Below are 26,923 nucleotides of genomic sequence, written 5' to 3'. Positions count from 1 at the left end.
GAATTTTAATATCTGAATTTATTAAAATTGTTTATGTCTTCCAAACATTTAACTAAACAGGTATAAAGATAACTGATAATCTTCTAGTTTTTTTATGATGAAATAGCCAGAATGTTTGTACGTGCCACATTACAGAGTAGTCAGGAAAAAGGCTGAAAGAGTTAAAATAGTTTCACACTGCTAACCCATCTGTAAAGCCAGGTCAAGGAAACCTTTAACCTTTTAACCTCATACAGTCTATAGTACAGTGAAAATCTTGTTTGCAATAACAGAAAAATAAAAAATAAAACTTTTCATTTTCTGTTTCTTCAGTTCAGTTCAGGGCTCAGTCATGTCCGACTCTTTGCAGCACACCAGGCCTCCCTGTCCATCACCAACTCCCGGAGTTCACTCAGACTCACGTCCATCGAGTTGGTGATGCCATCCAGCCATCTCATCCTCTGTCCTCCCCTTCTCCTCTTGCCCCCAATCCCTCCCAGCATAAGGGTCTTTTCCAATGAGTCAACTCTTCACATGAAGTGGCCAAAGTACTGGAGTTTCAGCTTTAGCATCAGTCCTTCCAAAGAACACCCAGGACTGATCTCCTTTAGAATGGACTGGTTGGATCTCCTTGCAGTCCAAGGGACTCTCAAGAGTCTTCTCCAACACCACAGTTCAAAAGCATCACTTCTTCGGCACTCAGCCGTCTTCATAGTCCAACTCTCACATCCATACATGACCACAGGAAAAACCATAGCCTTGACTAGATGAACCTTTGTTGGCAAAGTAATGTCTCTGCTTTTGAATATGCTATCTAGGTTGGTCATAACTTTCCTTCCAAGGAGTAAGTGTCTTTTAATTTCATGGCTGCAGTCACCATCTGCAGTGATTTTGGAGCCCAAAAAAAGAAAGTCTGACACTGTTTCCACTGTTTCCCCATCTATTTCCCATTTTCTTAACTGGCTGTTATTGGATATAATGGTTTTCATCAACAAACGAAGGAACCACAGTTTCTCATTCAGCATCTTCTAGCTACAGCCATGAATCCACTAACATATGCTCTTATTTTTACTGATGTACACTACTCCTAACATTGCTTTGGGCACTATTCATTCATTTAATAAATACACTTTTTGTGCCTCTTCTCTACCTGGCACTGTTGCAGGAATTGAGGAGCCAGTGGTAGAAAACCAGAGACATAACACTGGCTTTTTTGATTTATAGTTGCCACCTGGAAAAGAGATACATACAAATAATGTTAAACAAAGTAAAGATAGTAATAAGTACTGTGACAGAAACTAACAGAATAATGTAGAGAAGATTAAGAGTAGACATTGTCTTCATGGGCTCCCAGGTCACCACGTCCTTGCACGCTGCTGGGCCTCTCCAGGCTGCCCCACAATTTCCCTGTGATGTTGACAGTGTCCCCTTACCTCATGCTGAACAGAATTTTCTGGGAAGATGAGCTCCAAGCTGTCTTATACTTTGCTTTCTAGCACCTGATGTCCTCCAAGCTCCTTTCCCCCTTAAGAGGCCCTTATAATTATTGAAAGAATACTTAATACCCTAGACTGAAGTATTTGAATTTGCTTTTGCATAACTTGAATTGCTGGACTTTCCTGAGAATACATGTGAATATTTACCCAACTGTTTTGAGACTGAAAGAGTCACTGTGGTAGTCGCAAATAGAGAAACTAGCTCTTCCCCAAACAGTGAATATACTACTTATTTTATGTGGACAAAAATAAAGAAATAGGCAGATAATTTAGGTTTGGAATTTTTACAGAACCCCATTAGCACCATTATATGGCCAATTAACTAAATAACAGAAGTATGGCAGTATTCTGGTTTTATCTCAGGAAAATGAGTTCACGTCTAGGTGCTGGTATTTACCATACTTCCTTTATGACACTGTGCAAATTATGTTTCTGACAGGTGGGCTCACCCCCAATCAATCCAAACAGAAACAAATGCTCTATCTTACTCCCCGGAGACTTTGATGTTAAAATGGAAGTGTGCTGTAGAATTATACATTGATATTGTTTTTCCTTAAATTTAGAATAAACTGGAGAAAGCAATGGCACCTCACTTCAGTACTCTTGCCTGGAAAATCCCATGGGTGGAGGAGCCTGGTAACCTGTAGTCCATGGGGTCTCTAAGAGTCGGACACGATTGAGCAACTTCACTTTCACTTTTCACCTTCATGCATTGGAGAAGGAAATGGCAACCCACTCCAGTGTTCTTGCCTGGAGAATCCCAGGGACAGGGGAGCCTGGTGAGCTGCCATCTATGGGGTCACACAGAGTCGGACATGACTGAAGCGACTTAGTACTAGTAGTAGTAGTAGTAGTAGAATAAACTAATTTTTTATAAGGACCAACTATATGTCAGGAATTACCCAGTGTAGACAAAACTGTCTTTATGTTGCCAATGGACAAAAAACAGAAGGTAAAAAATTTACCCCCAGTCACATTGGTAATAAGTATTACTGAAGTGAATAAATGAAGTCATTTGATAGGATGCCCTATTCTTTTTCTCTTAAATCAAGCAGAAAAATTTACAATGTGACTTGTGCTATATATTTTTTGAAGATTGGTATTCAAATACCTATAGTCAGTGTTCTTTAAGAAGTGGAGATCTGAATAATTTGGTTCCTGCTTTTACCCCCGGGTGGGTCTATTTTCACTTGGTGTGCACACTGTCCTCTTAAAATTTATTTTAAATCAAGAGTTCTTAGATTAACATGAAAGAGTGGATGAATGACCCTCATTTAGAGAGTCATAAATTGGCAAAATTATTTGCAAGCTAGCCAATGTTTTGCTCTTAGAAAGAAGGCTGTGTAGACTCCTGTGATAATTTTCCAAAACATTTGAAAAATACTCAAACAAAGGCTTAGGAATGTTAGTTGGTTTATTCAGTATTGTCTCCAAGGAAACTACTCTCTCTCTTTTTTTTTTTTTTTTTTTTGTAGCCTGAGAATGACTGTGTAGGAGGGATCCTGTGAAAGGACCTGTTAAATTATGATAAATATTCATTTGCTCATTTTAGCATCTGGATAAAGACTTTTTTATACTTTGAAAGATACATTCCAAAAAAGACTTTAATTGACTTGGTGAACTATCTTTCTACCAACAAGAAGGATAAGTAAACTGGGGCCATATATTTTTTCATATTGCAAAAACATAAAAAATATCATAAAGGGAAATCAAAGTAGTAACCAACCGGTAGAACTGCTGAGATAGTTGTAATATTTTTTCAAACACTTTAGCAGAGCAATATTGATTTTCTATACATATGTATGCAGAAATATACAGGTGTTTACAGTCTTGGTATAGTTTGTAATGAATTTTAAAGGTGTTGCAAACAACAGCAGCAAAGCATGAGTGATTAGCATTTCAAATCCAAGATGGATAGAAGGTATGATGAAACAGCAAATTATACTTTCTAATAAGTGTATTGTTCTGCTGAAAGAGATTATTATATTCACAGACAGCCAATTTTGTAGTGATGAATTATTGTTTAAAAGCATTTTCCCTATGATATTTTTGGTAAGCAGTTAACAAATAACTGCTTAGCTGATTTTTATGTATGCATTTATAAATCTTTGCTATTGTTAAATTTCATACCAAGTAAACTGATATGTTTTTTATTGTATATGTACCATCTTCATTTTTTCTTTCATTTGAATTTTCCAAAACAGTGTAATTTTTTCAACCATGAAAGTGAAGCATGATATGAAAAAGATGACAAGGTTGAGGGCATAATCTTAGGGTTATACCTGATGTCCTTTTTAACCAGAAGCTCTAATCAACATGTAGAATACCATTGTCACCTTGTCTTCAAATAGTGAAACATTTGCCATTATTCCCTCAAACTGTGAGTAATTGCAGGGAAATTTTTCTCTTATCTGGCACCTCTTTCAATCTTCTGGTCTTTAAAAGTCAATCGATGTTGGGCAAAACTAATACAATATTGTAAAGTTTAAAAAAAAAAAAAAAGAATACTGGAAAAAAAAATTAAATAAAAGTCAAGGAAACTTATTCTACTTACTATAGATTTTTCCCCCAAAGTAGATTAAGCATAAGAGAAAACTAGCTTGTTTATTTTCAAATTGAAATTAATGAATAGGTTTACATAGTATTGAAGTTTTATATTTTAAAATTTAATATTCTCATTTTAATTGTTATAACCATCTCAGGGTTCTGGAGTCTATTACCAATAATCATTATGATTTTCTGATTAATCAGTAGTTTTAGTGTTAATCACTCCTATAAGCTGCTTATCTGAGTGATAGGTGAAGGCAGAGATGATTTAGTTATGGAAATGTAAGGTATGCAGGAAGATGGCCGCCAAATAAAATAGTCTCTGTCAAATACCTGAAAAATAAACTTTGGATATTTTCTTTGAAAGGTTAGACAGAATCTAAACAGTTGTACCTTAAAATGTTGCCTCCAGCTACACCGAAATTTTAAATATAATGCCATATTCTTGGATGAATCATGCCATCCTCTTACTCATGTCAAGTTGTTTCAGCTTAATTTTTCAAAATACTTCACTTGTAATGAACTTCCATTTTTTTACCTTTGGGTGATTTCTACCTTGAGTTAATAACAGGACAACGGTAATTGTGTTTTTAGTAAGATCTTTTTTTTGTCATGTAGTTTTAAACAGTAATGACTAACATAAGGCGTAGATACTTGGAATAGTTTATAACTTTCTGTCCTCCTGTGTCTTACCAATATCTTTACATTCATATTTATTCACAACTTCCCTCCACCTGCAGAGGCAAGTCTGGAACAAGAGCTATTTTGTCCCGTAGCTTTAGTAAATCTATATCCTACTGAGAAATAAGAAAAAATTAAAGGCAGAATAGTCTTTTGTTATCTGAACACCCTGTCCAATTTTCTCTCAATGTTCTTTTATCCATTTTACTCATTAAATGTCAGTAAATTATCACCCGCACAGAAAGCAATGACTAAGTACAATACAAAAAGGTTTTTCTTTGAAACCCAGTTCTGTATAATTGCGCTTACCTTTGAAGATTCAGGTCTTCAATGAAGATTATTTATTTCTTGGGTAGTAAGGCTTTCTTTTTTGGTCCTGCATGGGGTAGTTTGGACCTCTTCTGTGGATTGTTGTTCACCTGGAAATATGCTGGACTAAAGTGGAAAAGAGTCCGAAATGCAGTACGTGGATACAGTCTCAAAAACAACAGAATGATGTCCCTTCATTTCCAAGGCAACCCATTCAATATCACGGTAATCCAAGTCTGGGCCCCGACCAGTAATGCTGAAGAAGCTGAAGTTGAACAGTTCTATGAAGACCTACAAGACTTTCTATAATTAACACCCAAAAAAGATGTCCTTTTCATTAAGAGGGCTGGAATTATATGACATCAACAAACACCTGGAGTAACAGGCAAATTTGGCCTTGGAGTACAGAATGAAGCAAGGCAAAGGCTAATAGAGTTCTGCCAAGAAGGCTCATTGGTCACAGCAAACACCCTCTTCCAACAACATAAGAGAAGACTCTACACATGGACATCACCAGATGGTCAATACCATAATCAGATTGATTATATTCTTTGCAGCCAAAGATGGAGAAGCTGGACAAGACAGCTTGTCAGCAAAAACAAGACCAGGAGCTGACTGTGGCTCAGATTATGAACATTATTGCCAAATTCAGACAAATTGAAGAAAGTATGGAAAACCACTAGACCATTCAGGTATGAGCTAAATCAAATCTTTTATGATTACACAGTGGAAATGAGAAATACATTTAAGGAACTAGATCTGATAGAGTGCCTGATGAACAATGGACAGAGGTTCGTGACATTGTACAGGAGACGGAACAAGACCATGCCCAAGAAAAAGAAATGCAAAAAAGCAAAATGGCTGTCTGAGGAGGCCTTACAAATAGCTGTGAAAAGAAGAGAAGCAAAAAGCAAAGGAGAAAAGGAAAGATATTCCAATTTGAATGCAGAGTTCCAAAGAATAGCAAGAAGAGATAAGAAAACTGTCTTCAGTGATCAGTGCAAAGAACTAGAGGAAAACAATAGAATGGGAGAAACTAGAGATCTCTTCAAGAAAATTAGAGATACCAAGGGAAATTTTCATGCAAAGATGGGCTCAATAAAGGACAGAAATGGTATGGACCTGACAGAAGCAGAGGATATTAAGAAGAGGTGTCAAGCATACACAGAAGAACTGTATAAAAAAGATCTTCATGACCCATATAATCATGACGGTGTGATCACTCACCTAGAGCCAGACATCCTGGAATGTGAAGTCAAGTGGGCCTTAGAAAACATCACTATGAACAAAGCTAGTGGAGGTGATGGAATTCCAGTTGAGCTATTTCAAATTCTGAAAGATGATGATGTGAAAGTGCTCCACTCAATATTCCAGCAAATTTGGAAAACTCAGCAGTGGCCACAGGACTGGAAAAGGTCAGTTTTCATTCTAACCCCAAAGAAAGGCAATGGCAAAGAATGCTCAAACTACTGTACAATTGCATTCATCTCACATGCTAGTAAAGTAATGCTCAAAATTCTCCAAGCCAGGCTTCAGCAATACATGAACTGTGAACTTCCAGATGTTCAAGCTGGTTTTATAAGGCAGAGGAACCAGAGATCAAATCGCCAACATCTGCTGGATCATGGAAAAAGGAAGCAAGTTCCAGAAAACATCTATTTCTGCTTTATTGACTATGCCAAAGCCTTTGACTGTGTGGATCACAATCAACTGTGGAAAATTCTGAAAGAGATGGGAACACCAGACCACCTGGCATGCCTCTTGAGAAACCTGTATGCAGGTCAGGAAGCAACAGTTAGAACTGGACATGGAACAACAGACTAGTTCCAAATATGAAAAGGAGTATGTCAAGGCTGTATATAGTCACTTTGCTTATTTAACTTATATGCAGAGTACATCATGAGAAACGCAGGTCTGGATGAAGCACAAGCTGGAATCAGGATTGACGGGAGAATTATCAATAACCTCAGATATGCAGATAACACCACCCTTATGGCAGAAATTGAAGAGGAACTAAAGAGCCTCTTGATGAAAGTGAAAGTGGAGAGTGAAAAAGGTCGCTTAAAGCTCAACATTCAGAAAACAAAGATCATGGCATCCAGTCCCATCACTTCATGGCAAATAGATGGATAAACAGTGGAAACAGTGGAAGACTTTATTTTGGGGGGCTCCAAAATCACTGCAGATGGTGATTGTAGCTATGAAATAAAAAGATACTTACTCCTTGGAAGAAAAGCTATGACCAACCTAGACAGCATATTAAAAAGCAGAGACTACTCTGCCAACAAGGTCTATCTGGTCAAGGCTATGGTTTTTCCAGTAGTCATGTATGGATGTGAGATTTGGACTATAAAGAAAGCTGAGCACCAACGAATTGATGCTTTTGACTGTGGTGTTGGAGAAGACTCTTGAGAGTCCCTTGGACTGCAAGGAGATCCAACCAGTCCATCCTAAAGGAGATCAGTCCTGAGTGTTCATTGGAAGGACTGATGTTGAAGCTGAAACTCCAATACTTTGGCCATCTGATGCAAAAAGCTGACTCATTTGAAAAGACCCTGATGCTGGGAAAGATTGAAGGCAGGAGGAGAAGGGGACGACTGACTGAGGATGAGATGGTTGAATGGCATCAACGACGTGATGGACATGAGTTTGAGTAAACTCTGGGAGTTGGTGATAGACAGGGAGGCCTGGCATGCTGCAGTCCATGGGGTCACAAAGAGTCGGATACTACTGAGTGACTGAACTGAACTGAAAGTGGAAAATTATTGTCTCTGCACAGAATTCCTCTTTTCTGGGCTGTACACTCAGCAAGAGAGCTACTTCCCTTATTTCCCTTTCTTTCTTGTGGATCCCTTACTGGGATCTGGAACTGGAATGGAGATAGCATCTTCTGTCAATTCAATCAAGCTTTTCACTTTTGAGGTGGCTGTATGAGGTTGGTCTAGACAAGAAATGCCTGAGGCCAGTTTATCACTGTAGACAATAGTAACAACAGCAGTTCAGATAATGTTTTGGGTTTGTTGGTTTGTTTGGGACCATATCTTTCATAGTCTCAATGCAAAAAAATGCATTGGACAGAATTAAAGAAGGAAGTGAAGTAAATCATAAAGATAAATGTCGTGTACTAATGCATATATACAGAATCAAGAAAGATGGTACTGAAGAATTTATTTGTAGGGCAGCAGTGGAGAAACAGATATAGAGAAGAGACCTATGGACCTGGGAAGTGGGGAGGAGAGGATTAGATGTATGGAGAGAGTAACATGGAGACTTGCATTACCATATGTAAAATAGATAGCCAATGGGAATTTGCTATATGTCTCAGGGAACTCAAACAAGGGCTCTGTATCAAACTAGATGGGTGGGATGAGGAGGGAGATAGGAAGGAGGTTCAAGAGGGAGAGGACATATGTTTACCTATGGCTGATTTATCTGAGATTTGACAGAAAACAACAAAATTCTGTAAAGCAATTATCCTTCAATTTAAAAATAAAGGAACTCTGTTTGAAGAGCAACAATGATTTATGGAGATGATAAATTTGGGAGAGGGGGAACTGAAAATGTCAAACCTCTGGCCTAAAGTTTTTGTAAAAGTATAAAAGAGAATCTTAAACTTGGAATAAACAAGCAGTCCATAGAAAATAAATAAATAAATTTAAAGAAAAAAAGCAAGGAAGACTATTCTGACTCTTGCTATTGGGCAGAGAAACTGAACTCAGATCCTCTGAAACAAATGATGTGTTTTTAAGCACTGAAAGTGAAAAGTGAAGTTGCTCAGTCATGTTCGACTCTGTGACCTCACGGACTGTAGCCTACCACACTCCTCTGTCCATGAGATTTTCCAAGCAAGAGTACTGGATTGGGTTGCCATTTCTTTCTCCAGAGGATGTTCCTGACCCAGGGATTGAACCCGGGTCTCCCACATTGTAGGCAGATGCTTTACTGTCTGAGCCACCAAGGAAGTCCTAATTGGTGCCTATCTAAATTAGGCTTCTACCCTCCCACAGAAACTGTGAGCTAAGGGCACTATATTCTAGATGAAAAACATTGCAAAGAGTGGGCTCCAGAGTCTTAGAGAAAGTCATTCTGGGTTATAAAACTAGCAAGAAGATTTTTTTTTTTTTTAAGGGGCAGAGAAAGAATTGACAATGACAAGTTTTCTAAAGTAAATGTTCTAAGAAAAGAATCACTAGAGGCAGAGATAGGAAGAAGCTTTATCTTAATGAAACTGAAAGAGGAGAGTGAAAAAGTTGGCTTAAAGCTCAACATTCAGAAAACTAAAATCATGGCATCCGGTCCCACCACTTCATGGCAAATAGATGAGGAACAGTGGAAACGGTGGCTGACTGTTATTGGGGTCTCCAAAATCACTGCAGATGGTGATTGCAGCCATGAAATTAAAAGACGCTTACTCCTTGGAAGGAAAGTTATGACCAACCTAGACAGTATATTAAAAAACAGAGACATTACTTTGCCAACAAAGTTCCGTCTAGTTGAGGCTATGGTTTTTCCAGTCATGTATGGATGTGAGAGTTGGACTATAAAGAAAGCTGAGCACCAAAGAATTGATGCTTTTGAACTGTGGGGTTGGAGAAGACTCTTGAGAGTTCCTTGGACTGAAAGGAGATCCAACCAGTCCATCCTAAAGGAGATCAGTCCTGAGTGTTCATTGGAAGGACTGATGTTGAAGCTGAAACTCCAATACTTTGGCCACTTCATGCGAAGAGTTAACTCATTGGAAAAGACCCTGATGTTAGGAAAGATTGAAGTTTGGAGGAGAAGGGAACAACAGCAGGTGAGATGGTTAGATGGTATCACCAACTCAATGGACATGGGTTTGTGTGGACTCCGGGAGTTGGTGATGGACAGGGAGGCCTGGTGTGCTGCAGTTCATGGGGTTGCAAAGAGTTGGTCATGACTGAGTGACTGAACTGAACTGAACTGAAATGGAGGAAAATATTCAGGCTTTTTTAGTCAATGACAGACATAGTTTCTGCTTATACTGCTCCAGCCATGAAGTCTCATTAATTCTCAAATAACCAGTTTAAAAATCTGTATTATTTTGGCCTAAGTTTGAACTGATGTGCATCTCTATGGTCTGTCTATAACATATTCTAAACAAGTGAATAGTTGAAGCCAAATGTTTCAAAATATTTAAAATTAATTGAAAAAAATTTAAATTACATTTTGTTCTTAAATTATACCCAATTTCATATCACTGTTGTTTTAGAAATTATAACTCTTTTCTAGTTATTAAAACAAATCCCCTAACATCTCTACTAGATTTTTTTTACCACCTCATTCATCAAAGAACTAGTGATTTTAAAGAGTAATTCTATAACCTCTATTTTTTTGCCTATAAATTAAAAATATAATATAAGCCTGTGATCATAATATAGCTATATCAGATATTTTCAAATATTTTAAACAAAATATTAAGTATTTATAATTTGAAGACAAGAGCAAGTGAGCAACTAGTCTATGAGAAAGTTTGTGTCTGGATAGAGGACAGAATAAATATTGTTATTTTAACTCTTACATTAGTATTCTCGGAGAAGGCAATGGCACCCCACTCCAGTACTCTTGCCTGGAAAATCCCATGGACAGAGGAGCCCGGTGGACTGCCGTCTATGGGGTCGCGAAAAGTCGGACATGACTGAACACCTTCATTTCCACTTTTCACTTTCATGCATTGGAGAAGGAAATGGCAACCCAGTCCAGTGTTCTTGCCTGGAGAATCCCAGGAACGGGGGACCTGGTGGGCTTCCGTCTATGGGGTCGCACAGAGTCGGACACGACTGAAGAGACTTAGTAGCAGCATTAGTATTCTATTAGAAACGTTGTCGTTTTTCATCAATACGTAGGACAAATATTACCCATCAATGGCTAAGTTTGTTGTGACTCTTTGAGTGGAACAAAGGTTTAGTATGTTTAACCTTCCCCTCACACTCTCCCTTAGTCCTTGGAAGCAGCTTCTGTATGATACTCAGCATTCAATATAGTAGCATTTTCAGTACCTTGTTATAAAGAAAAGTTTTCTTTATAAAGTTTTCTTTATGCATGTTTCAATCAGAGTGAAATTCAGGTCCCTGTAGTCTCTTTTTCCCTAGTTTTTTAGCTATATCTTATTGCTCCTAGGGTTACTTATACCTACAGTTGACCCTTAAACAGCATAAGGGTTGGGAATACGAATCCTCCGTGTAGTTGAAAATCCTCATAAAACTTATAGCCACCGCATAGTATCTGAGGTTCCTCCATGTCCGTAGTTCTACATCTGCAGATTCAACCAAATTAGGATCATGTTATACTGTAGTATTTTTTTTTTAACTTTTCATTTTATGTTGGACAATAGCCATTAAGCTACTTGTAATAGTTACTATTGAAAAACATTTACAATTGAACCCATGCAGATCAAATCCATGTTTTTCAAGGGTTACCTGTATTTTTTTTCTTTCTTTGATTATTAAAATATTTTAATCCCATTATCGTCACTTATCAGTTTGATACACATTCACTTACTATATCAAACCAGATAAATGTGTTTTGCATACTTAAAAAGAATTGTTAGTGTGGTAAAATATATATAAAATTTACCATCTTAACCATTTTTTTTCCATCTGAACCATTTTTAAGTGGACACTTCAGTGACATTAAGCATTAATAGTGCTGTGCTACCATAACCGCTATACATGTGTGGAACTCTTTTTATCCTGAAAATCTGAAATTCTATGCCTACTGAATAAGTTCCTATTCCCCTCTCCTTTCAGCCCTTGGAAACCACCATTCCTCTCTCTTTGATTTTGATCACTCTAAGCTCCTCATATAAGTGGAATAAAAAATTACTTGTATTTTTGTGGCTGGCTTACTTAACTTGGCAAAGTGTTATCAAGATTCATCCATGCTGTACAATATGTCCTAATTTTCTTCCTTCTTGAGATTGAATAATATTTCATTGCATATATACACACACAAACACACATACATACACCATATTTCACTTATCTATTCATCTGTAGGTGAGTACTTGATTTGCTTCCACATTTTGGCTATTATGAATGATACTGCTATGAACATGGGTTTACAAATATCTCTTTGAGACTGGGATTTTAGATCTTTGGTGCATATACTCAGAAGTGGGATTCCTGAAATATTGTAATTCTATTTTTAATTATTGAGGGACAATCATGTTATTTTTCCCACAGTAGCTATACTTGTTTACGTTCCCACCAATAGTGCACAGACTTTTGCCACATCCTTGCCAACATTTGTGATTTTCTGTTCATATGTATATTGTTATTCAGTCACTAAATCATGTCGAATTCTGTGACCCCAAGGACTGAAGCACGCCAGTCTCCCCTGTCTTTCACTATCTCCTGGAGTTTGTTCAAACTCATGTCCATTGAGTCATTGGTGCCATCTAACCATCTCATCCTCTGTCACCCTCTTCTCCTCTTGCCCTCAATCTTTCCCAGCATCAGAGTCTTTTCAAGTGAGTCAGCTCTTCACAACAGGTGACCAAGGTATTGGAGTTTCAACTTCAGCATCAGTTCTTCCAGTGAATATTCAGGGTTGATTTCCTTTAGGATTGACTGGTTTGATCACCTTGCTGTCCAAGGGACTCTAAAGAGTCTTTTCTAGCACCACAGTTGGAAAGCATCAATTCTTTGGCACTCAGCCTTCTTTATAGTCCAAATCTCACATCCATATGTGACTACTGGAAAAACCATAGCTTTGACTATATGGACCTTGTTGGCAGAGTGATGTTTCTGCTTTTTAATATGCTGTCTAGTTTTGTCATAGCTATTCTTCCAAGGAGCAAGTGTCTTTTAATTTCATGCCTGCAGTCACCATCCTCAGTGATTTTGGAGTCCAAGAAAATAAATTCTGTCATTGTTCCCATATTTTCCCCATCTATTTGCAGTGAAGTGATAGGAATGGATGCCATGATCTTAGTTTTTTGAATATTGAGTTTTAAGTCAGGTTTTTCAATCTCCTCTTTAAACTTCATCAAGAAGCTGTTAGTTTCCCTTCACTTTCTGCCATTAGAGTGGTGTCATCTGCATATCTGAGTTTATTGATATTTCTCCTGGCAATCTTGATTCCAGCTTGAGCTTCATCCAGTCCAACATTTTGCATGATGTACTTTGCATATAAATTAAATAGGCAAGGTGACAATATACAGCCTTGATGTACTCCTTTCCCAATTTGGAAAACCAGTCCATTGTTTCATGTTCATTTCTAACTATTGCTTTTTGACCTGCATACAGGTTTCTTAGGAGATAGGTAAGGTGATTTGATAATCCCATTTCTTTAAGAATTTTCCACAGTTTGCTATGATCCACACAATCAAAGGCTTTAGTGTAGTCAGGGAAGTGAAGTAGATGTTGTTCTGTAATTCCCTTGTTTTTCCTATGATCCAATGGATGTTGGCAATTTGATCTCTGATTCCTCTGCCTTTCCTAATTCCAGCTTGCACATGTGGAAGTTCTCAGTTTATGTACTTTTTAAGCATAGCTTGAAGGATTTTGAGCATTACCTTGCTAGCATGTGAAATGAGTGAATCTGTGGGGTAGTTTGAACATTCTTTGACATTGCCTTTTGGGGATTGGAATGAAAACCGACCTTTTCCAGTCCTGTGGCCACTGCTGAGTTTTCCAAATTTGCTGTCATAATGAGTGCAGCACTTAAACACCATCATCTTCTGGATTTACAAAAGCTCAGGTAGAATTCCATCACCTCCACTAGCTTTTTTTGTAATAATGCTTCCTAAGGCCCACTTGATTTCACAATCCAGGATGTCTGGCTCTAGGTGAGAGACTATACCATCATGGTTGTCAGGGTCATTAAGACCTGTTTGGTATAGTTCTATGTATTCTTGCCACCTCTTCTTAATATCTTCTGCTCCTGTTAGATTCATACTGTTTCTGTCCTTTATTGTGTCCATTTTTGCATGAAATGTTCCCTTGAAATGTATCTTTTATTTTCTTAAAGAGATTTCAGTCTTTCCCATTCTATTGTTTTTCTCTATTTCCTTGCACTGTTCACTTAAGAAGGCATTTTTATCTCTTCCTGCTATTCTTTGGAGCTCTGCATTCAAATGGGTGTATCTTTCCTTTTCTCCTTTGCCTTTCACTTCTATTCTTTTCTAAGCTCCTTGTAAGGCCTCCATAGACAACCATTTTGCCTTTTTGCATTTCTTTTTCTTGGGGAAGATTTTGATCAGAGCCTCCTGTACAATGTTATAAAACTTTGTCCATAGTTCTTTAGGCACTCTGTCTCTGATCTAATACCTTGAATATATTTGTCACTTCTACTGTATAATCAAAGGATTTAATTTAGGTCATACCTGAAGGCCTAGTGGTTTTCCCTACCTTCTTCAATTTAAGTCTGAATTTTGCAATAAGGAGCCCATGATCTGCGCCACAGTCAGCGCCCAGTCTTGCTTTTGTTGACTGTATAGAGCTTCTCCATATTTGGCTACAAAGAATATAATCAATCTGATTTTGATATTGACCATCTGATGATGTCCATGTGTAGAGTCATCTTTTGTGTTGTTGGAAGATGGTATTTGCAACGATCAGTGCATTCTCTTGGCAAAACTCTATTAGCCTTTGCCCTGCTTCATTTTGTACTCCAAGGCCAGACTCGCCTATTACTCCATTTATCTCTTGACTTCTTACTTTTGCATTCCAGTCCCCTATGATGAAAAGGACATCTTGTTTTGGTGTTAGTTCTAGAAGGTCTTATATGTCTTCATAGAATTGTTCAACTTCAGCTTCTTCAGCATGATTGATTGGGTTATATACTTGGATTACCGGGATATTGAATGATTTGCCTTGGAAATGAACCAAGATTATTCTGTCATTTTTGAGGTTGCACCCAACTACTATATTTCAGACTCTTGTATTGACTATGAGGGCTACTCCATTTCTTCTAAGGGATTCTTGCTCACAGTAGTAGATATAACGGGCATCTAAATTTGCCTACTCCTGCCCATTTTAGTTCACTGATTCCTAAAATGTCAGTGTTCACTCTTGCCATCTCCTGTTTGACCACTTCCAATTTACATTGATTCGTGGAACTGACTTACCATGTTCCTATGCAGTATTGTTCTATATAGCATCAGGCTCTACTTTCACGACCAGACATATCCACAACTTCAACTGGCATCATTTCTACTTTGGCTCAGCCTCTTCATTCCTTCTGAAGCTATTTATCTGCTCTTATTAGACATTAGGTTTACATTTTATAAAAAATGTATAAACATATAAAATATTTTTAAAATGTATATATTTTTCTTTGCTTTCAAAATGACTCAATGTGGAACAGTATTTTTATTTCCAGTGTATGGATAAGGAAACTAAGATACAGAGAATGTTGTCCAAGGTCACAAAGCTAGTGAGTGGCAGAACCAGTTTTGAAATCTAGGCAATCACTCTCCAGATCAATATACTTAACAACTGTGTCAAACAAATAAGTATAACAGTAAATCAATATTGCAATATTTGATAAATGCTACAAAGGAGGGAAAGAAAAAAAAACAGAATGGTTTAAGAGTGGAAAACATTATGAATCTCCTTGAGAATGGGTAGTCACGGAAAGCCACTCTGAATGAGAATGTACGTTTTAGTTGATGCCTAAAGCTTAAATACCCACGGGATCACAAAAGTGACTAAACAACTTAGTAACTTGGTGACTAAACACCAGCAACAAAGCTCGAATAGGAGCCATTAGTTGAATGCCTGGGGCCCCAGCAATCCTTTGTAGAAACTAATCAATATAGTTAAACCCCTCCAGCCACCCCACGTTTATCTTGCTCACTTCTGCTTTCATGCCTTTGCCTGGGCCCTACTGTTCTTTCCTGTGTTGTAATTTTTTTCCACCTAAAAATATTTTTTTGACTGAATGTAAAACTTACCTTATTTCTCTAAACTCTTTTGACATATAACAAGTCATGTTCAAGCTACCTAATAGTTCCTTGTCTTATTTTATTGGTAGCTATGTTTATATTCAATATGCCATGCAAACCATTGGCTAGTGACATGGGCCCTCCCTTATTGTGAGGAGTTCATTACCTTTATAAGTCAGAACATGTGATACATGATACACGATACACACCATGTGATCCTTGACATGACTTTACCCTAAGGCTACAGGCTGAACCAGGCCTGGATCCCTGAGCTGAGAGTGATCAGTCTTGAGGCTGGCCTATGAGGAGGTATCATGAGGAATCTCCCTCATTAGATCACGCTTTTCTGATTGCTCACTATTTAAACCAACATAGTTCTTTCTTTGAGAGTTTAAATAGGTAACAGAAATTAAAAGAGATCAGAAGTATTTGCCTAAACCCTCTAAGCAAAGGCAGGCGGAATCTTTGTGAAAACATTTCTGATAATCAAAGTTAGGAGACGCAGCTTAGTATAAGACCAGACCTGAGAGAAGAGATAAAGACTTTCTGTTTGATGTAACTGATACTTTATCCTATGTGACTGTCATCTATCCTGTCAGGGAAGTGTGTAATTTCCTAAGTTCTGTCTCATCACAACAAAAATTTGAAAGGATGGATGTTAAAGCCCTTGGCGTGTCAAGCTCTTGGACAGATCAGTGTTACGGCTCATGTTACAGCTCAGTTTTATTTACAAGATAAAGGAAACTACATCCTTGAGGCATGAGAGCATGCTGACCCAAGCATGCCAACCCAAAAGACATGAAGAGAAGAGAGAGAGAGAGAGAGTGCGTGAGAAAGAGCAGGAGAGTGGGAGAAAGGGAGAGCAGGAGAGTAGGAGAGAGGGAGAGGGAGAGCGGGAGAGAGGCCCCTGGCCCTTTGGCTCCTCGTTCTATATGTTTTTTTCTCCTTCCTCTGGCCTGCCCTATGTAAATTGGGCTAGCCAGATGTGCTGTTTGTTCTACCTGAAGTCCTCACTCTGGTCCTTGGACCTTCCTTTGTTCTATTTTCACAGGCTTTTCCCTTTCTTGTCTTTTAGCCACCGCCATTCTGGACTCCTTTTTCCTATTCTAACTACCTGACATTCCCTTCTCAAGAGATATGAGGCCCAATTCTTTGGGAATAGGGGTGTCGAGGTCATTCTGGCTACTTCCTGCTGAACTGGGATGGCGAGGGGCTTGGGCCTCCCCTCTCTTCCTAATCTCAGGCCTCAGAGTGCTTATAGCAGTGTCCGTCTAAGGGTGAGTGATGTTTTCCATGGTCGGCTGTAGTTTCATATATCCTTGTTGAACTGGCACTGCAAGTTGTAGCTTGTTGACCTGGGTAGAGACAAAAGGGGTTAGACAAATGATAATACATGGAGCAATCATACACATCATCAATATGCCATAACAAGGACTAGTAGGGGCATTAGCCAACTCCAAATTCCCATCACCAGGATGGCTTAAATTCCTCCTTGTTAGGGATCAGAAGATCTATCTCCTGTCTGTTTTGGAGTACAACCCCTGCCAAGCTGTGTTGGCTCTTTAGAGCTGTCCTCAGAAGTCTTATCCCCAGAAACTAGATTTTGGGGGTGTTCATTAGAATGGCACTCATTTGTAGTTCTGAATAGGTATCTGAGATCTCCCAGGGGCTCACAGGTGTATTGAGTGTCCTCTTCTGTTTTCTTTCATGGCTTGATTTGTGAGTAGTGAATCCAAGAGTCGTCCTGGTACCTTGACTGCTGTGGGGGTAGAAAGTATTACAGGGTAGGGATCCTTCCATGTGGGCTGGAGTTGAGCCTTTGGGGACCCACATTTCCAGACTTTAATTAGGACTTGAGTCCCTGGAGCATACAGTGGTGACTCCTTAGAATCTTTTGGGTCCTGGTTCACACCCCACAAGCATATATCCTGTTGGAATTGACCAATGTCCATGGTATAAGACTGGAGGGTCTGAGCCTCTGGATCTAGGAAGAGGTCATTGACGTAAACTAAAGGTCTCCTATATAGCATCTCATAAGGACTAAGACCAACCTGTTCCTTAGGGGCAATATGGGTGTGGAGGAGAGCTATTGGTAAAGCCTCCTTCCATCCCAGGGAGGTCTCCTGGGTTATCTTTTTTATCACTGATTTTAAGAATTGGTTGGCTCTTTCTACTTTTCCTGAAGACTGAGGCCTCCAGGCACAATGGAGATAGTAAGTAATGCCCAATGCTTTCGAGACCCCTTGGGTGACCTTAGAAGTAAATGATATCTCATTGTCTCTTTGTAAAGACCTGGGCAGACCAAATCTCAGAATGATTTCATGGAGCAGTTTTTTTACCACCTCCTCAGCCTTAGTCCAGGTGGGAAAGCCTTCAATCCATCCTGTGAATGTATCTATCATGACTAATAGGTATTAATACCTTTGAGAAACTGGCATCTGGGTGAAGTCCATCTACCAGTCCTCTCCTGGGTAGGCCCCACGTCACTGGACAGGTTGGGCCAACTGGGGTCTTTGAGCTCCTTGGGGGTTGTTTAACTGGCAAGTGGGACAAGTGGAGACCACTTGCCTTATAGTTGTTTGGAGGCCTGTTCTTCTGAAGGACCTTTCTAGTAACCTTTGGAGGGCCTTTTCCCCCTAAATGAGTGGTGGCATAAAGGAGTTAACCAACTTTCATTGGAGGTTCCCAGGCAGAAAAAGGAGTCCCTCCTTTTGGAACCACCCCATATGACCTTCTTAAAAACCCTCACTGTTAGCTTTAAGATTCTCATCTTCAGTATATGAAGGAGTTCCTGGCAAATTAGTCTGTGGAACTAAGGTGACAACCCCTATCAGGTCATTGTTCTGTAATGCTGCTCTCTTAGCCGCCTGATCAGCTGATTGGTTCCCTAGTGCCACTTCCGTGCTCCCTTTTTGGTGTCCTTTGCACTGGGAGACTGAAACCTCAGCAGACAGATGGATTGCCTCTAAAAGTCTAAGGATTTGATCACCATATTTGCTTGGGGACCCTCAGGTGATCAAGTGGCCTCTTTCTTTCCAAATAGCAGCATGTGCATGTAGCACCAGAAGGGCATACTTGAAGTCAGTGTAAATGGCTACTCTTTTTCCTTTTCCCAGCTCTAAAGCTCAAGTCAGGGCTATGAGCTCGGCTAATTGAGCTAAAGTACCTGGTGCCAAAGGTTTAGCCTCTATGGTCTCAAAATTGGAGACTACTACATATCCAGCTCTTCCTTTTCCATCCAAGACAAAGCTGCTTCCATAAGTGTATCAGATTTCCTCAGGATTGGTCAGAGGATATTCCAACAACCACTCTCAGGGTTTTGTCCAGTGGTCCAAGGTTTCTAGGCAAGAGTGAAAGGAGATAGAGGGTGGCTGGGTTAAGAACCTCACAAAGGGATATAGTGAGGCCTGGATTTTCCATCAGCACTACTTGATACCTGAGGATTCTTTGATCAGACATCCATAAATGGCCTCTCCCATTTAGGAGTGTTTCACTTGGTGGCTGATAAAAATACTTTGTTTGCCCCCAAAAGAGAGTTTTAAAGGATCTTCTATCAGGATTGCAATAGCTGCAAGATTTAGAAGGCAGGGAGGCCAGTCTCGGGTGGTTGGGTCAAGCCTCTTGGATAAGTAAGCTACAGGCTGGGGCTCAGATCCCAACCTTTGAGTTAACACTCCCAAGGCTATTCCTTCTCTTTTGTGGACATAAAATTGGAATGCTTTTTCTGGGTCTGGCAACCTCAAGGCAGGTGCTTGAGTTAAGGTTTGTTTTAATGTAGCCTCTGCCTTCTTTTGAGGAGTTCCCCACATCAGTGGGATTGAATCATCCCATCCCTTTCATATAATGGCTGGGCTATTAGACCATAGTTGGGTATCCAGATTCTACAATACCCAGTTAGCCCCAGGAAAGCTCACAATTGTTTTCAAGTCGTGGGGGAGGGCAACTGGAGGATTCCTTGTACCCAATCAGAGGACAGCCTCCTGGATCCATGTGTAATCTAAACTCCCAGGTAAGTGACCTTTGTCTCAACCATCTGTGCCTTAGCACGGGAGACTTTATATTCCCTCTCTGCCAAAAAGTTTAGAACCTGAATTGCCGTTGGGCATTTTTCTGATCTGGAGAGCAAATTAGTAGCTCATCTACATATTGTAATATTTTCCCATTAGGCCCCAGGTCCAGGTCTAGGAGATCCCAGCTAAGGGCCTGTCCAAACAGGTGAGGGCTATCTCTGAACCCCTGAGGTAATACTGCCCAAGTTGTCTGTTGGTGTTTTTCTCCTGGAGCCTCCCACTCGAAGGCAAAAAGGTATTGGGTTTCTTTAGCCAGTGGTATGCAAAAAAATGCATCTTTGAGATCCAAGACTGTAAACCATTTGACACTGGGTGGGATTTCTCCCAAGATTACTTAGGGATTGGATACTGTGGGATAGAGAGGGACTACAGCTTCTTATATGATCAGGAGATCTTGAACCATTTGCCAGGTTCAGTCCTTTTTCTTTACTGAGAGGATCAGGGTGTTACTCGGCCAATTGGTGAGGACCAATAGCCCACAAGCAAGGAATTTATTTATTAGAGACTGTAGTTCCTCCTGAGCCTCTCTTTTGAGGGGATATTGTTTCCAGTTAGGAAACCGAGTGGGATCCTAACCTAATGATGACCAGTTCAGCTTGGTGGGCTCATCCAGGAGTCCCCTGGTCCCATACCTGGAGGTTAACTTTGTCCTCCCATAATTTTTGGTCCCTCTCTATTGGAGAGGGTGTAATGGGTTCTTCAGTAGTAACCAGAAGCTGTGGGGTTCTAGGGGCTGAAAAGCTTCCCATCACAAAGGTGGTCCCCAGTTTAGTGAGTATATCTCTTCCCAATAAGGGAGTAGGGCACTCAGGAACCACCAGAAACTGGTGGGAAAATATTTGTCCATCCCAGCAACAAAGAAGTGTTTTGGGTGAATCTTTTAGTAGTTGTTTTTCCTGTAGCACCCAAAATGGTACAGGTTTGGGAGGAGAAGGCTCTGCAGTAGGACCTCAGGACAGGGTAAGTAGCCCCTATGTCAACCAAGGAATTCTCAGACCTACCTGCCACATCCAGTTGCACCCTTAGCTCTAGCCCCATGATGGTTATCTGTGACAGGCGGGCTGGCTGGAGCAGGCCACTTCAGTTCTGTTGAACCATCGTGAGGGAAGGCTTGGTGCTTGACCTTGAGGCTCTTGGGTCCCAAGGGCAGAGTGCCTCCCAATGTCCCAATTTATAGCATTTATAGCAAGCCATTTTAGGAGCCTTGTCATGGTTTGGTCACTCTTTGGCCCAGTGCCCCACCTGTCTACAGATTAGACATTGTCCTTCAAGGACTCTGGGTTTCCCATAGGGCTTCTCTGGAGGGTGGCCAGTTTCTGGGCATCCTTGTCTCTTTCCTTTTCTCCCTTTCCTGGGCCTTGGCCTCCTTTTCCTGTACTCTGTTATAAAAGGTATTGATGGCTGTTTGGACCATCTCATCTAAAGAAGCAGCAGGGTCCTGCTGCTGTAGCTGTTGTAACTTTATTCTGATGTCTGATTCACATTGGGACAGGAATTTGTCTTTTAAAATCACCTGTCCCTCATAAGAGTCTAAGTCCAGATAGGTAAACTTTTGGAGGGCCTCTTTTAGCCTTTCCAGAAAGGCAATGGGTTCTCATTGGGCTTCTGAGTTATTGCTGAGACTCGGCACAGTCCCACAAGTAATAGGCTTCCTTCTATTTCCATGGGTGGACTTCCTTAGGGGTGAGTTTTCTGAAGCTTATCCTACCTAGTACTGGTGTAACCCAGGCATCCCTGGGTCAGGGTGCAGATCCCCAGGCAGGCTGAGGTGTGACAGCCTCGTGCAGATTAAATCCCCAAGCAGGTCGAGGCAGGTCAGCCTCCCAAGAATTGGGTTCCTGGGCAGGTTGAGTTGTGATGACCTTCTGGGACCCCTGGACTGGCAGATCCCCAAGCAGGTTGACGTGTGACAACCTTTCGAGGACCAGATCCCCAGGCAGGTTAAGACAGGTTGACCTCATGGGACCCCTGGGCTGGAGTTGGGTGTCTCCAAGGTCTCCAGCGTGACCAGTGCTGGGTAGGGTTAGGGACTGTAATTTTAACTCATTGCCAGTTTGTTCACTGCAGATGGGAATAGATACCATGATGTAAAGCAATCCAAGGCTGTGCCCTGAGACTGGGAACCTGGTGAAATAGTCATGAGCCTTGTCTTTTTACTGCTGTAAGGGACTATAAGTCACTGATTTCCTCCCCTAGTCCTCCATAAGAGCAGGTTAGGGTGTCTCCAATGGTAAACATTTCATTGTTATAGACCCACTTTAGGCAACAACAGAAATAATGACAAAGGAGTGGTTTATCTGGCCTTCTTAGGGGCATTAAAGTATTTTAATAATAGGCTGGGTGGAGCAATGTTGCCTACAAGGGGGTTGTAGGAGTTAGTAATTTGCTTAAGAACAAATTGGTAAGAGGCAACAGACCAGTTGTTCCATAAAAGTGGAGTGGAGATTTGATCTGGGGATATGTTTATAACTTTAGGAGAAGGGTGGTAAGGATTTGGGCCTGAACAGCCTGCAAGGCTAACTGCCAAACATTATCCCTGGAAGCCCATTTGCCTTTGAAGGGATGCCAACAGATGGACTTCTAGCAGGCATTGTGTGCCTGTTGCCCGCCCTAGCCGGTTCACTGAGAGATGCTGTTGTTGTACATGTTGTAGGAAACATGGAAGATGAAGGCCTGAATATCTAGAGGGGTTGGATATTATACAGTATTTCCCTCCCAAGGGTCAGCTATTTTCTGGTTGTCCCTCCAGAAGATTGTAGAGGCAACAACGTGGGCCCAGATTGGGGCTCAGGAAAAGAGCATGAAACAGGAGGGAAGGGGGCAGGGCACAACGTTTGAAAGAATGACATAGCACAAGGGCATAACATAAACCAATGAAAATCAATTGGGTCCAAGATGACAAGTCAAATTCAAGTAAACCTTAATCCCCAATCTGTAAGCTAAATGACACACCCAGATGTGGCAGGACAGCTCCAAGGCACTGTCAAAAGAGGGAGGAGTGGGTGGTTCCCCAATGGCTGGGATGATTCTCCCACTCATTAGCATATGAATTCACCCAGCTTGAAAAAACTAGCCAGACCATGGTCAAATTCCATGGTCAAAGCCCTTGCCCTCTGCAATGGCCCACAACCTGCTGAGTGTGTTTCTCTCTGAATCCTAACAAATCCACCTCTTATCTATCGCTGTGTCTCTCACTGAATTTTTGCAATGAGACATCAGAGCCTGAGCTTCACTAGGTCCTGAAGCCAGGCATCATGGGTTTCGGCTGGGCTCAAGTCCCAGGAGAAAGGAGCTGAAGGACGGGAGGAAAAAACAATGAGAAAACGTGCCAAGGAATCCCCTTCATAGCCTGCTGGAAAATCTGCTAAATACCTGACCTGTGCTCATAGTTTCCATTGGCCTGATCCTTGGCATAAAGAAGATTAAGGACAGAAGAACCCCCACCGGCTTGGGTAACAGCTACTGGGGCTCAGCAGATAGTGAAGCCTTTGGGACATATTGAGGCGTAGCCTCTCCAGAGTCCCTCAGTTGTACCCACTGCCACTTGCCTGTTCATGGGAGGGTCGAGAAAACAAGAAAGGAGAGATTGTAAAGGAATTAAGATTTTGTTAGGCATATGTCCTTCCAGCCATAGAAGCAAGGACCTCCTACCTTAAACAGAAGTCTTCTGGAACCTGAGACTGAGTTGCTTGAGCTTTCTGCTATGTTTGTTATTCTTTGTCCCAGTTTCTAGCACGCTGGGCTTCTTGTCACTTCCCCTGAGCTGGGTTTTCTTCGTGTTCCACTTCTACTGCGAGCTTTCACCAAGTTGGGCTCCTGCTGTGCTTGGCCTCCTCCTTGCAGGGACTGCTAAGGTTGTTTCAGCCAGATTAAATCTGAGTCACCATAGATGTCAGGGGAGTGTGTAATTTCCTTGGTTCTGCCTCATCACAACAAAAATTTGAAGCAATGAACGTTAAAGCCCTTGGTGTGTCACAGCTCTCAGACAGACTGTGTCTTAGCTCTCGGACAGGTCAGTGTTACCACTCCGTGTTACAGCTCAGTTTTATTTAGAAAATAAAAGAAAATACATCCTTGAGGCATGAAAGCATGCCAACCCAAAAGTCGCGAAGAGAGAGAAAGGAAGAGCAGGAGAGAGGGAGAGAGACCCCCGGCCCTTTGGCTTCTCTTTCTACATGTTTTTTCTCCTCCCCCTGGGCCTGTGCTATGTAAATGGGGCTAGCCGGGAGTGCTGTTTGTTCTACCTGAGGTCCTCACTCCAGTCTTTGGATCTTCCTTTGTTCTATTTTCATGGGCTTTTCCCTTTCTTGTCTTTTAGCCACAACCACTTTGGACTCCTTTTTCCTGTTCTAACAACATAACAATTCTATGGAAGGAGCAAGTCATGGAAAGAGCTAAGATGATAGAAAGAAAAGTCCCTGTGCCCAAAATAATCACTACATTATGGCTAGGAACCTGAGAAAGGCCTAGTGAAAGTGAAAGTCACTCAGTCATGTACGACTCTTTGCAACCCCATAGACTTAGTCCATGGAATTCTCCAGGCCAGAATACTGGAGTGGGTAGCCTTTCCTTTCTCCAAGGGATCTTCCCAACCCAGGGATCAAACCCAGGTCTCCCACATTACAGGCGGATTTTTTACCAGCTGAGCCACAAGGGAAGCCCAAGAATACTGGAGTAGGTATCCTATCCCTTCTGTAGTGGATTTTCCCCACTCAGCAATCAAACCAGGGTCTCCTGCATTGCAAGCAGATTCTTTACCAACTGAGCTATGAGGGAAGCCCTTAGGAGAACCAAAGGAAAGACAAATGTGGTTTCTTGCTGAAATGGCACTTCAACTGAGAATTTGGAACTAGAGAATGGAAGGAAAGATGTTTGCTTGTACATACCATTGTTTTGAAGAAAACAGATTAAATATCTAAGAAATAATATGAGAAATTTGTTATCTGGTCTGTATAAACATAAAATGACAGTAAGGCTGTTGAGAGATGCGTTTAGGCATTCATCACCAAACCAGAACAAGCTCTCTCCATCAGATTCAACAAACATCTTTCTAACTTAGATGGCTAGAGAACATTTCTTTTCAAGCTTAATCTCTATGACTTAAACATTTTTGTCTCTCATTATTTGTGAGCAAGATCTGGGTTCTTGGAGTCATATTCATGGAGTTTGAATGTTGCACTTAAAAAAAAACAACTACGAAAATTGTCAATCAAGAGAGAACTGATTTTCCTTTCACTGAACATTTTCAAGCAGAATCTGTTGCTTTTGAAGAGATACTATAGAGGTTATTCATTAAGCTTTAGGTAGAAGTTGGATTAATTGACCTCTTAAATTCTTCCTAGTATGTAACTATATTTCCTTGAAACAAGAATTAAAACAGAAAAGGAATTAAATCATTTTATTATCTTTTAGAACTCAAGCATATTAAAGATGATTAGATTAAGACCCGGTCTTGTCCTGATACTTTATTTACAAAGGATTAGAGATAATAACAGCAGCAGCAGCAGCAGCAGAGATAATATAACTGTATGTTTTGTTCTACTTTATTTCTCAAAATTAGTGAATTTTATTCCCTCGGAAAATTTTCCAAGTTGATTACATCAGATAAATTTGTAAACCAAGAACTGGGGGGCTTACTAAAAACCTTGGTTTTGTTAAAAAGTGTTAATTCACAACCTCCTTAGGAGCTTCCCTGGCCTTATCTGAAACTGGCTCCTGGACACAGAGGACAGGTAGGGACCAAAGAAGGAGGCAGACACTCTAGGTTAGTGGCTGGCAGATTTAATATGCAAGAGAACTTATGAGGTTTGTCTTGGGTGGTTGCAAGGCAAATAGATCTCCATGCCAGCCCACTACAATCTTGAAAGTTTATGTTAAGGCCTAAACTGGATTCAGTCACATACCCAGTCAGATAGTTTCATCACTAGGTCAGAGCTGTATCTAGGAGCAGCTTCTGACAGTAGGAAAGGCAAACAGATCCAAAAACAGAAGAATGGGTGAGAGCCTTCAGTTGCCTGGGCCTAGCAGACGGGTCAAACCAGCAGTCACATCCTCTCAGTGACTTCCAGTAGGAAGTCAAACATAATTTAAGAATTAGTTGCTAGATTAAATGTGCCATTAAATTGCAGAAAATAAAATGTGTAATTTACAAAGCTCATTTTTTTTACTCTCATGTTTGTGTTTTAATGTTTTCATAAGAGCTTTTGCACAGAATATTTACCTTCCTTCATAAGAGGAAGCATGATACTGACAGCTATTCTATAATTCATACTTTTAGGAAGTTTGTGAGGATATTTCATCTCTTTCATCTCTGTATTCTCAATAAGCGAAAAAAATCATTGGCAAAACATAATTAAAATATTCAAGCAGCATACCTCTTAGAAAAAAAATTAAAGCTAAAAACCATTGATGAAATACAAAAATACAAAGCATAACCCATTGATATATTAGAACTTCCACTGAATAAAAATGACTAGTATTATTAGGGGTAACATTTAGAGATAGTTATTTTTGTTTGGGGTAAAGAAAGGGATTTATACTGAAACTAGAAAGATACTCATCATGTATAACTATAATGCAAAGCTATTGAACATTATATGGGTTAGAATTAAATAATATACTGGATACAGATTTTAGAAATTGCTTTTTCTTACTCTTATTTGTTCTTAGTCTCATTCTCTCTCTCATTATATTACATACATGCATATAAAGCATGCACCACAAGCATACATAGATACACGTACTTTGTATGTGCACACACACACAAAACTGAAGAACAGAAATGTTTTTGTGTATGTGTATGATAGTTAGCTCAGAGAAGGCAATGGCACCCCACTCCAGTACTCTTGCCTGGAAAATCCCATGGACGGAGGAGCCTGGTAGGCTGCAGTCCATGGGGTCGCTAAGAGTCGGACACGACTGAACGACTTCAC

General features: G+C 40.3%; 1 long non-coding RNA gene across 1 annotated transcript; it reads right to left on the bottom strand.

The window, feature by feature from the left end:
- Positions 1-26,923, bottom strand: LOC132345099 (uncharacterized). The gene is made up of 4 exons (XR_009494230.1): positions 19,088-26,923; positions 17,596-17,680; positions 5,013-17,276; positions 1-1,210 (listed from the first exon to the last, which is right to left on the bottom strand). It is a non-coding gene; the product is annotated as an uncharacterized lncRNA (long non-coding RNA).

Source organism: Bos taurus, chromosome 4, assembly GCF_002263795.3.
Source record: "Bos taurus isolate L1 Dominette 01449 registration number 42190680 breed Hereford chromosome 4, ARS-UCD2.0, whole genome shotgun sequence".
NCBI classification, from domain to species: domain Eukaryota; kingdom Metazoa; phylum Chordata; class Mammalia; order Artiodactyla; family Bovidae; genus Bos; species Bos taurus.
Note: the sequence above shows the minus strand (reverse complement) of the source record. Positions and strands in the feature narration are given on the sequence as shown.